General features: G+C 54.3%; 1 protein-coding gene across 5 annotated transcripts in view; it reads left to right on the forward strand.

The window, feature by feature from the left end:
* Positions 1-10,580, forward strand: part of Smad6 (SMAD family member 6) — a 160,945-nt gene that overhangs the window by 86,893 nt on the left and 63,472 nt on the right. The gene's annotated exons all lie outside the window — the stretch shown is intronic.

Genomic DNA, 10,580 nt, shown 5'->3' on the forward strand with positions numbered 1-10,580 from the left:
GAATGCAAACAGCTCGGGGATGAGGAGTGGGGGGCCCTGAGCCTGGGCACCAGGCCAGGCGGAGGCAGCAGGCCGAGAGGCCTCAGAGGGGTTGGGGCTTGAACCAGCGCCTCCTGGGGTCTGCAGAAGCCTGCAGGCTGAGCAGTGTGGGCTTGAGTCTGAGAAGCACTACTTCAAGGACCAGCAAGTCACCTGCGATCCGTGTGTGGCTGTCCCTCGGCACAGGGAGACGGAGGCTCGGCCCTTGGTCATCCTCCACCTTTGGGTCCTTTCCCACCGACAGGGACACGGAGCTGCTCACAGAGCTGGAACTGCAGGGAGACCCGATGTGGCTACCCTGGTGCACTAGTGTGTGTGGCTGGGTGACCCCTCCCCAGGGGGCTCTGCTTTCCCCTCCGTCCATCCCTCCCTCCCTCTCTTTCTGTATTGGGCATTGAACCCAGGGCCTTCATACTGAGTTACATCTCAAGCCCTATCTATTTTGAGCCAAGTGTCTGGCTAAGTCACTAAGTTGCAGGGGCTGATTTGGAGCTTGTGCTCCTCCTGCCTCAGCCTCCCAGAGTGCTAGGATGGCAGGCATGTGCCGACACACTGGTCTCCCTCACACTTTTCTAAACTTCAGCCTCTCTGGCTCTGCCACTCAGTCTAACCCTTGTCTCACAAAAGGAAGGAAGAGGGCCGCCAGGCATAGCTCAGTGGTGCAGCCTCGGCCTGGCAGAAGAGAAAGAGGGAAGACGGGCTGGGCGCAGTTGCACACACCTGCCGTCTCAGCTACCTGGGAAGGTGGAGGCAGGATGATCACAAGTTTGAGGCCAGCCTGTGCAATTTGGTAAAACCTCGTCTCAATTCTTTAAAAAAATGAGGAAGGGCTGGGGGTATAGCTTAGTGGTATAGCCTAGCATGCAGGAGTTTTAAAAAAAAAAAAAAAGACAGGGCCCCGGATTTAGCCCAGTGATCCCAGGGCTGGGGATTTAGCTCAGCGGCACCGGTCCCTGCCTCAAAAGTGCAAGGTCCCGAGTTCAATCCCCAGTACCTAAATAAATAAATAAAGACAGCACAAGTGCCCAGCCCGCCTCTGCCCTGCCACCCTGGAGCATGTTCCCAGCCATCAGTGGTCTCCTCTTGCTGAGGCCTTGGGGCTGCTCCTCCAGGTAGGGCTGCTCCATCCTTTCCTGGCAGGCAGGCGTCTCCTCAGTGGTGGGCCCGAGCGGTTGCCCAGGGTGGTAACTGCTCCATTTGGTTTTCCTGGGACCTGGTGACCTTCCCGTGAGCTCCTGGCCCTTGTGGTTCCCTAAAGTGCACTTTTCCACACTTGAGGACAAGGTGAACCTTGGCCACCTCAGCCAGCCCCCTGTGGTTGACCCTCACACGGACAGGATTGTGGTTGTGCTGGGGAACAAGGGAAAAGAGGAGAAGGCCAAGAAGCGGATGGGGTGGCAGGAGGGAAGACCAGGGCTGTCCCGCACCCCACCCCAGCTCGTTGGTGGCCCTGTGTGTGTCTGCGGTCATGGGCAACACCAGCTGCTGTGGAAATGACCAGGATGGCCATGGCTTGGAGGCGAATCCAACATCAGACACTGGCTCTTCAGTCAGCACAGCCCGGAGCAGCGCCTGGGCGTATCGAGAGTGGCCAGCGAGTTCACAAACAGGAACAAAGTCAGGGGACTGACACTGCTTAACCTCGAACCTCCTACAAAGATACTGTAATAACACAGTGTGGTGTTGGCAAGAGAGCAGGCAGGTTGGTGGACAGAATAGAGACAGACACAGACCCAGATAAATATCCTTTTAAAAGAATTTATAGCCAGACATGGTGGCGCACACCTGTAATCTCAGAACTTTGGGAGGCTGAGGCAGGGGCATCTCTGTGAGTTCGAGGACAGCCTGTTCTACAGAGCAAGACTTTGTCTCAAACAAACAAACAAACAAACAAATCAAAAATTTTAATTGTTATTTTATTAGTACATGTTTGCAGCATGCAATGGATGATTACATTTCTCTTTCTTTCTTTTGGTACCGGGGATCGAAGTTGGAACCTTCGGCTTGTGAAGCAGGAGGTGGAACCACTGAGCTAAATCCCGGCCCTTAATTTGCATGTTTCTTCATATATTTATCGGCCGTTTGTATTTCTCCTGAGCAGTGTTTGTTCATTTCCCTTGCCCATTTTTTGATTGGGTCTTTTATTTTGGGGGCCTAATTGGTTCGAGCTCATTATATAGTCTAGATATAGATATAGAATGTAGAATACACAGAATTCTATGTAGAATTCCAGATATAGAATCTAGAATCTCAGGTCCTCTGCCCGAGGAGTCCTGGAGAAGTCGTTTCCCATCCTGTAGGCTGTTTCTTCCCCCTGGGTGCTCTCCATTGCTGTGCAGAAGATTTTAGTCTGACCCGATCCTGGCTGGTGGTTCCTGACACATTTCCGGTGCTGGGTCATTGGCTCTACTTTCCCTCTGAAACCTCCCTCGGCACCCACCTGGATGCCCCCATCAGCCACAGTTGTCCCAGGCTTCTCACCCGCCATCTCCTGTGTGCCTCAAGATGTCACTGTCACCTTCTTTTTTTTATCAATAAGGAAAATGAGGTACAGAGACACCAAGGAATTTACCCAGGGCTAGGATTTGGTTTTTTAAGTTTTTATTCCTACATTGTAATCTCATTTTTTCTCCCGGTATTGGAAACTGAGCCCAGAGATTCTCACAGGGCTACATCCCCAACTCTTATTTTTTACTTTGAGACAGGGTCTTGATAAGTCACTGAGTTGCCCAGGCTGGGCTTCAACTTGCGATCCTCCTGCCTCAGCCTCCCGAGTGCTGGATCATAGGCGTGTACCACCTAGCCTGGCTCCCCGCTTCCCTTTTGTCCAGAGGCCCCCTGCTGCCCAGCACTGCCCATGGGAGAGACACAGATGATGGGATGCTGTCAGGACAGCAAGGTGCCAGCTCTCCAGGCTCTGACCTTAGCCTGGAGGCCTCAGCCGGGGTGCCTTTGAGGAGAGGCACCCTGCTCTTCTAGGGTCCCGAGGATGAGGGAGAAGAGCATAACCTGGCCTAGCATGGACTCCAGCTCCTCCTTAGACAGCCAGGCAATGAGAAGCCCCCATCCCCAGCTGCAGAGTGGCTTGAAGTTATCTCTGGGAAAGACAAATTCCCTGATCCCCATACCCCTGACCCACCTCCCAGCCTTCCAGGGGAACCAGGGGACGTGAGGGTTTCCATGCCCTGGGCTCAACGGACTGCACTGAAAAATACAGCCCGGAAATGGAGCTTTTGTTCTTGAGATGGCATTTCACTATGCTGCCAGGCTCGACTCAAACTCTTGGGTTCAAGAGGTCCTCCTGCCTCAGCCTCCTGAGTAGGTGGGACTACAGGCGTGACCACCAGGCCCAGCTGGAAAGATTTTAGTTTCCTAATGCCCAAAGCCTGTGTATGTTGCAGTCGGGATAGGGTCGGTGGAGAGATAACAGTTTCTTCCACAAACAAATAAAATCAGCACACCTGGAAGGGAAGTGCAACGCCTCCCACCTGACAGGGGCTGGCGGCAGGGTTTACCTGAGGAGTGGGGGCGGCGGCATGCCTGAGACAGACGCCTGTGGCTTCTCTGGCCCTGCGGCCCTGTGTCACCCCCTAAGGGAGCTGCTCCCCACCGAATCAGCCATGGGTGCCCGGAGGGATTCGCCACGTTTGTCCAAAGCCATGTGGTTCCACCGATGCTGAGCTGGCCCCAGCCTAGGGCCACAGCTGCCACTGCTGCCTGGGAGAGAACACGGCCAGGGCCCTCGTGGGGACGAGGAGCGGAGAAGCCAGGTGAGAGCAGGCGAGCCCCGAGGGTCTGTGCCTGGGCTCCAGAGGACACCCTGGTTCCTGTCACCAGCTCCCTTCCCCCGGCCCGTGGTTTTCTATTTCTTGGTGTGGCCACTTTGGGTGAGTTTCTGTTGTAGACAGATAAAGCAGCCCCACCTAATATCGAAAAAGGCACAGTGGGGGCCGGGGATTTAGCTCAGCAGCGCCCCTTCTGCCTTGCAAACACAAGGTCCTGAGTTTGATCCCCAGGACAAAAAAAAAAAGTACAGTGGGATTTTGCTTTCTGTGGCTGCTGCAAAAGAAGCCGGCAACTTCCTCTGACTCTGGGAGGGAGGCATTCACACCATCTCCCTCGACAGAGGAGAAGCAGAACCCCAGAGAAGTTAAGCGCTTTGGGAAAAGTCACACAGCAGCCCAGGCATTTGAGTCCAACCAATTCTAGGGGCCGGTGTGGGGGGCCAGTGCGGGGCTCCTGCTCACTTACCTGTCTTACTCTTGGGGTTTGCCTGGAAAAGGCCCTGGCTTGGGGGTTCAGGGGGCCTCTGCAGAGCCCCCAGTTGTCTAGGCTTATGTGACTGTGTTCACCAGATAAGTCTGAGAAGGACCCAAACTGGCCGGGCTGTACATTTTCAGGACTGCACTTTGGGTGAGGGGGCTTGGGAAGCCCAAGCAAAGCCTGGCAGCGCCCCCAGACCAGGCTGGCCGGCAGCGAGGCTGACATCACACCCACCACAGCACTGCAGCGTGTGTCATGGGTCTCCAGGGGCCCGGGACCAACACTGCCCTGCTGCCCCAGGAGGCCCATCACAGCCCAGGGGTGTGGCTGCCCAGCTCGGTCATGCCTGGGGCTCCCTGGGCCATAGTGCCCATCTCAGGACTCTGCAGCCCTGAGCTGGGTTTGCTAACTGAGAACCACTGAGGCCTGGGCCCTGGGCCCTGCAGGGTGGTGATTGTCCTCAGAAGGCCAGGCGGAGGGAGAAAGAAGCAACAGGTCCCAGGGACACAGCAGAGACCCAGCAGGTGGAGGGTTCGGGTCCACACCAGCCATGGGCAGCTGGGGGCTCTCCAGCGGCCAGGCCTCCTGCCTCTACCCAGGAAAAGCATCTTTAACTTGCTCATTTGGGTTCTATGAAGACATCATTTCTAAAGAGGTGGGATTGGACTGTCAAAGTCCAAAAGTACGATTAGGGTTGAAGATCTCAAAACTGGCCTTGTTTTCTCCTCCAGAATTGGCCAAACCTCCCTTCCACAATATGGAGTTAAGAGACCCAACTGGCTGAGCAGAGGAGGGAAAACCGTGTCTTTTGTTTTTTGCAGGGCTGGGGATTGAACCCTGGACTTTAAGGCATGCTAGGCGAGCGCTCTACCACTGAGCCTTACCCCAGTCCTGGAAGTGCCTTTTTGTGCAAGGTGGTGACAGGAAGAACAGAAAGACTCACAGATTGGTTAGCATCGTGTTACTTCAGGTTTCTCTCTCCTTTTTTGCATAAAGACTAAAGCAGAAGAAACTTCATTGCCATGCAGTTGAAACTGGCTTGTTTGACTGTTAGACTGTGACGGTGTAGTAAAATTTCAGCTCGGTGGTATGAACCATAACACAAGTGACTCCATTTTTATTTTCTGCCTGTGGGGGGGGGCTTATTTCAAAACAGTATCCTCCTGTCATTTTCCTTTAACAATACTCTATGATGCATTATATTAAATTACGCTTATATATCTCTACCCATGCTCCACCCACCCACTTTTTTTTCCCCCAAATTGATTATGGACACTTTCCCAGGGAACGCAGAAATCTTGGTCATCCTCGTTAATTGATACATAATAGTCTTTAGAGTAGGCAGCCCAAAGAAAGCCCAGGGCAGGTTGTATTTTGAATGTAGGTCCCAGGATTCAAAGTGAAATATTAGCAAAACAAGTTAAATAATCCCTCAGGACCCAGTAGGAGTTCACTTAGGCTGGCGCCAAGAGTGGTTGGTCAGAGGAATCTCAGTGTTGTTTTCATCTGCATCTCTTGAATGACCAGTGATGTGGAACATTTTTTCATATATTTATTTGCTGTTTGTGCTTCTTCATCTGAGTGTTTTTGTTTTTGGAGACAGGGTCTCATTTTGTAGTTCAAGCTGGCCTTGAATTCACTATGTAGCCCAGGCTGGACTTGAACTTGCAGCGATCCTCCTGCCTCAGCCCCCCGAGTGCTGGGATGACAGGTGTGTACCACTTCGCCCGACTACCAAGAAGGGACCATGGTGAAAGGTGAATCTTGCTGAAAATGCCCAAGCTGACTGGAGACCAGGCCTTAGGATTTGGCCTAGTCAAAAAGGGGAATCCAAAGAACCTAACTAAATTAGGTCAGGGAAAGAGGCTTTCTTGCAGGCTCAGAACAGTTCCCTTTTACAGGTGAGGAAGCATGGGCTCAGAGAACAATCCTTGCCCGAGATCTACTCTAACCCAGCTCATGTTCCTGGAGGCCCAGTGCCGGTTCTGGTCACATCCGTCTGCCCACAAGCCCTGGGTGAAAGGACCCGGCCTTCAGCCTCAACTTGCCCCTGATGCATGGCTGTGTGACCCCGGTTACGTCTGCTCCGTGGGCCAAAGCCGAGGGGCGTCCCCTGGCTAAGCTGAAGAGACTGAAGCTGTGTGGTCCAGGCCTGGGCCGGGCCAGGCACTAATTAGCCCAAGCCTCTGGAATGTTAAGTGCCCAGCCTGGAATGCAGCGCCTGGCGGCTGCAGGGCCCCCGCCATCAGACAGGCAGAGTCCCCACTGTGAGACAGGCCGCTGTGGAGATAAAGACGGGCGGGCAGGCACCAGGGGCCCTTGGGATCCCCACCACTGAATCACGTGTGGCAAGGACCCGAGGGAACTCTCTGGACAATGGTCAGTGAGGCCAGCCATGCCCGAGCAATGCAGTGGACGACCTGTCCCTGACTGCAGACCTGGCCACAGCTGGTAGCAGCCCGAGGGACACATGAGGCAGAGGACCCCCATGGGTCAGGCCTGGGTTTCGGACCCACAGAGACGCTGACACGACATGGTACTGTTTGCTGTTTTAAGCTGCTAAGCTTTGGAGGATCTGTTAGGTGGCTTGGGGTCTTCCCCTCCCTCCCATCACCCTCTCCCCAGTACCCTGGGGTGACCAGCCAGGGTGGCCACGGACACAGGAAAGCAGTTGGACGGGAGCCCAAATCGTGGCCCCTTAGAAGACTGGGGACATCCTGCCTGCCACTTGACGAGGTACCTACCTCGCCTAAGGCTTCAGAGCCAGGCAGATGTCATGACTCTGTGGGCCGGATGAGGAAACTGAGGCAGGAGAGACTGAGTTGCTGCAAGTCACAGAGTGCTAGCTGCAAAGCTGTGTCAGAGGCCAAGGTCATGAATTCAGGGCTTGGGGGCCTTTACTGCACACCAGCTGCTCCCCCACGTTCCTGCTCCAACAGGACCCACGGGAGCGGGTCCACACAAGGCGGAGTGATGCTGCAGGACCCCCTTAGATGGTACCTTTGCTAGCCGGGCCTTTTCTTTGGGGCCCAAGTCCTTGGTTCTCGGGGACCTTGAATGGTCTTGGGCTTGAAAGAGGAGGCTCATGGTCGCATTCTCTGCCGTGCACCTGGAGGTCCCTCGGGGTCAGGGCTGGTCTCAGACATCCTGCATGGTAGAGCCATGAGGGCCCGCCAGGACGAGCTGGCAGTGGGTTTCCCGTGGTGGGCCAGGACAGAACCGGACCTGGAGAGACCTTGAGGGCTCTGGTCCCCCCTCAAGCTCCCAGGACCAACCCCACCATCTTTACCTAAGGACTTGGCAGGAGGGGCAGGCATGGCTGACTTGCTCAAGGTCACAAAGCCAGGGAGGCCCAGGTCCAGGTCTAGGACAGAGCTTTTCCTGCTGGCAGCCCAGGGCCCAAGCCCAATAGCTCCCAAGCTTCATCTGCACTGGAATCATCTGGAGGGCTGGTTATAGCCAATATCAAGGCAATGTCCCTGAGGTTTCAGATCCTTTGGGTCTGGTGTGTGTGTGTGTGTGTGTGTGTGTGCGCGTGTGTGCATGTGCATGCATGTCTTGCTCACTTTCTTGTCACTGAGACACAATAACTGACACTCACAATTTAAAGGAGGAAAGGTTTGTTTTGGTTCACGGTCACAGACCCTGTTTGGCTGGCTGTGAGGCAGAATGACATGGTGGGAGGCCTGGAGAGGGAGCACGGCTCATGGCAAGGTGATCAGGAAGATGTGTGCGCGTGTGCATGTGCATGCATGTCTTGCTCACTTTCTTGTCACTGAGACACAATAACTGACACTCACAATTTAAAGGAGGAAAGGTTTGTTTTGGTTCACGGTCACAGACCCTGTTTGGCTGGCTGTGAGGCAGAATGACATGGTGGGAGGCCTGGAGAGGGAGCACGGCTCATGGCAAGGTGATCAGGAAGCAGAGAAAGACAGGAGGAGCCTGGAAAGGAGAGAAGCCCTTCTAGGCCACGGTTCCAGGCCCCACCTCTTTGGACCACCTCCTAATAGCAAGTCAGCTCTAAGCCTCGTAATCCATCACCTTCCCAACGCCACCATCCAGAAACACAAGCTGGGAACCTGTCCCTCAAAGAGCTCTCCCGGTGGTTGCTGTGGGAGAGCCCAAGGGCAGTTTTCAGAGTCCCCAAGTCCTTGCCTAGACATCAGCTCCTCTGAGGGAGTGGGGTGAAAATATTTCGGTCAGGTAAATCACACATTAGATGCAAGAATGATTTTTCTTATGAAAACTACCAATAGGAAGTCCATGGTGTTAGTCAGTTTTTTGTCATGGTGACCAAATAGCGGAGAAAAAGAATTCGGGGAGGAAGAGTTTACTTTGGCTCATGGTTTCGGTGATCTCAGTCCATGGTCAGCTGGCTGCATCTTGCTATGGCCCGAGGTGAGGCAGAAACACCACGGTGGATGGGAATGCGAAGGAAATGTGTTCCCTTCATGGTGGCCAGGAAGTAGAGGGAGGAAAAAGCCTGGAAGGAATGGTTCTACTTCTGCGCCCACGGCTTACCAATAAAGCCATCAAACTGCACCAGTTGATTAATCCACCGATAGTCAGAGTCCTCCTTGTCCAATCACGCCCCCCCGAAAGCCCATCTCTGGACACAGGAGTCTTTGGGGGGGCATTTTTCATCCAAACCGTCTCACATGGAAGTGAGATCATTGCCCCTGCTGTTATGTTTTCTCTTCCTGCACTTTGAGGCTAGGGACGGGTACAGGCTGGAGCTGTGCAGAGTGGCATGTGTGGCACTTGCCTAGCATGCAGGAGGCCCTAGGTTCAATTCCCCAGCTCTGCAAAACCTTACTCCTCCAAAACCTGACCTCCAAATTGAGTTCACAGTGCACAGATCTGCTTGGAGCACCCACTGCTTAGAGAAGACAGACGTCTATGATCTGGTAGTGGACAGGCCCCTTACTCTCTATCCCTAAAGTCTCAGGACTTTCTATTTCTGGGGTACTAGGCTCCCATGCTCCCATGTGACCGCCCCCCCCTTTCTTTCTTCTTTTTTAGTACTGGGGATCAAACTCAGGACCCTGCGCTTGCAAGACAGGCCCTGGAACCACTGAGCTACATCCCCGGCCCATGTGGCTTTTCTCATGCCTACTTCCTGTGGCAGAAGCTGCAGCTTCTGCCCCAGCCTCCTTTCTCCCTTTCTAGGGCAGGGGTCAGCCAGCGAGGGCGCGTAGCACAAACCCAGCCTGCTGCCTGCAAAGCACAATTGTTTTTGCTTTTTTTAAATCGGTATTTATTCATTTTTGAGTTACTAGGGATTAAACCTGCCGCCTCACACTTGCTAGGCGAGTGTTCCATCACTGGGCCACATCCCCGGCCTCTATGGTGACAAGAAGTATCTAATACTTTGGAGATCATAAAAAAAATGTCAGTGTCTGTAAATACGTCCCTGACAGTGCCGACGGATTTATTTACATATCATCCATGCGTGTCTGCATGCTTTGTGGCAAGGTAGACAGGGCTACCAAGGAGGTGTGGCCTGCATCGTGTGACTAAGGGTCGGTGAGCAGCAGAGGTGGTCCCTAGGAAGTGGGGACTTGTCCCTTCCATCCCCTTCCTCCGCCCAGAATGCACAGGTGGGGAGAGCTAACCCCAAAATGGCAAAGCCTGCCCCTCTACCCCTGCAAGGTCCCAGTGTGCTGTGACGGGCTGTGACAGAGAACTCTTGCCTGTGCCCCGGCGCTCCAAACGGCCCGGCGCAGTGGAGATCCGGTTCTGTCCCTTATTAACGAGCAACCTGGGGCAAATGGGCCTGCTTCCTCTTTACAAAATACGACTTGGCAGGACTCTCCAGGACCGCTGTCACCCTTAGAGAGGCGGTCTGTCACTTCGCCAGCCCTGGGCCACAGCTAACAGCAGCTAAATAGTCAGCTAGTATCAGCTAAGAGTTTCTGGAAACCCAATCCTGGCCCTCACCCTGCTCCAAACCCTCGCGGCCCACTTCCCTCAGATATAAGATCTCAACTCTTGCCTGACCTGCAGGACCTTCCCGCCCCTGCCCACATGGTCCAGCCTTTCAACCAGCGGCCAGATGGAGTCACCGGGCCTCCAGCTCGGGGTTGTCCTGAGGTCGCCGAGAAGAGTGCTGGGCCAAATGACCCCTCGGACATTCCTTAAATCACTCAGGGCCGCTGCACAGGCTGCCTTCTGTCCCTTTCTCTCCCTCAAGCCTCTGGGCGCTGTTCCTCCTGTCTCCTTCCCACCAGGCCACGTGGCCACCAAACTCCTTTCGGGTTGCGCGCACCGCCTCC

The sequence above is a fragment of the Fukomys damarensis genome, unplaced genomic scaffold, assembly GCF_012274545.1.
Source record: "Fukomys damarensis isolate Sample0158 unplaced genomic scaffold, DMR_v1.0_HiC HiC_scaffold_25, whole genome shotgun sequence".
Lineage (NCBI taxonomy): Eukaryota > Metazoa > Chordata > Mammalia > Rodentia > Bathyergidae > Fukomys > Fukomys damarensis.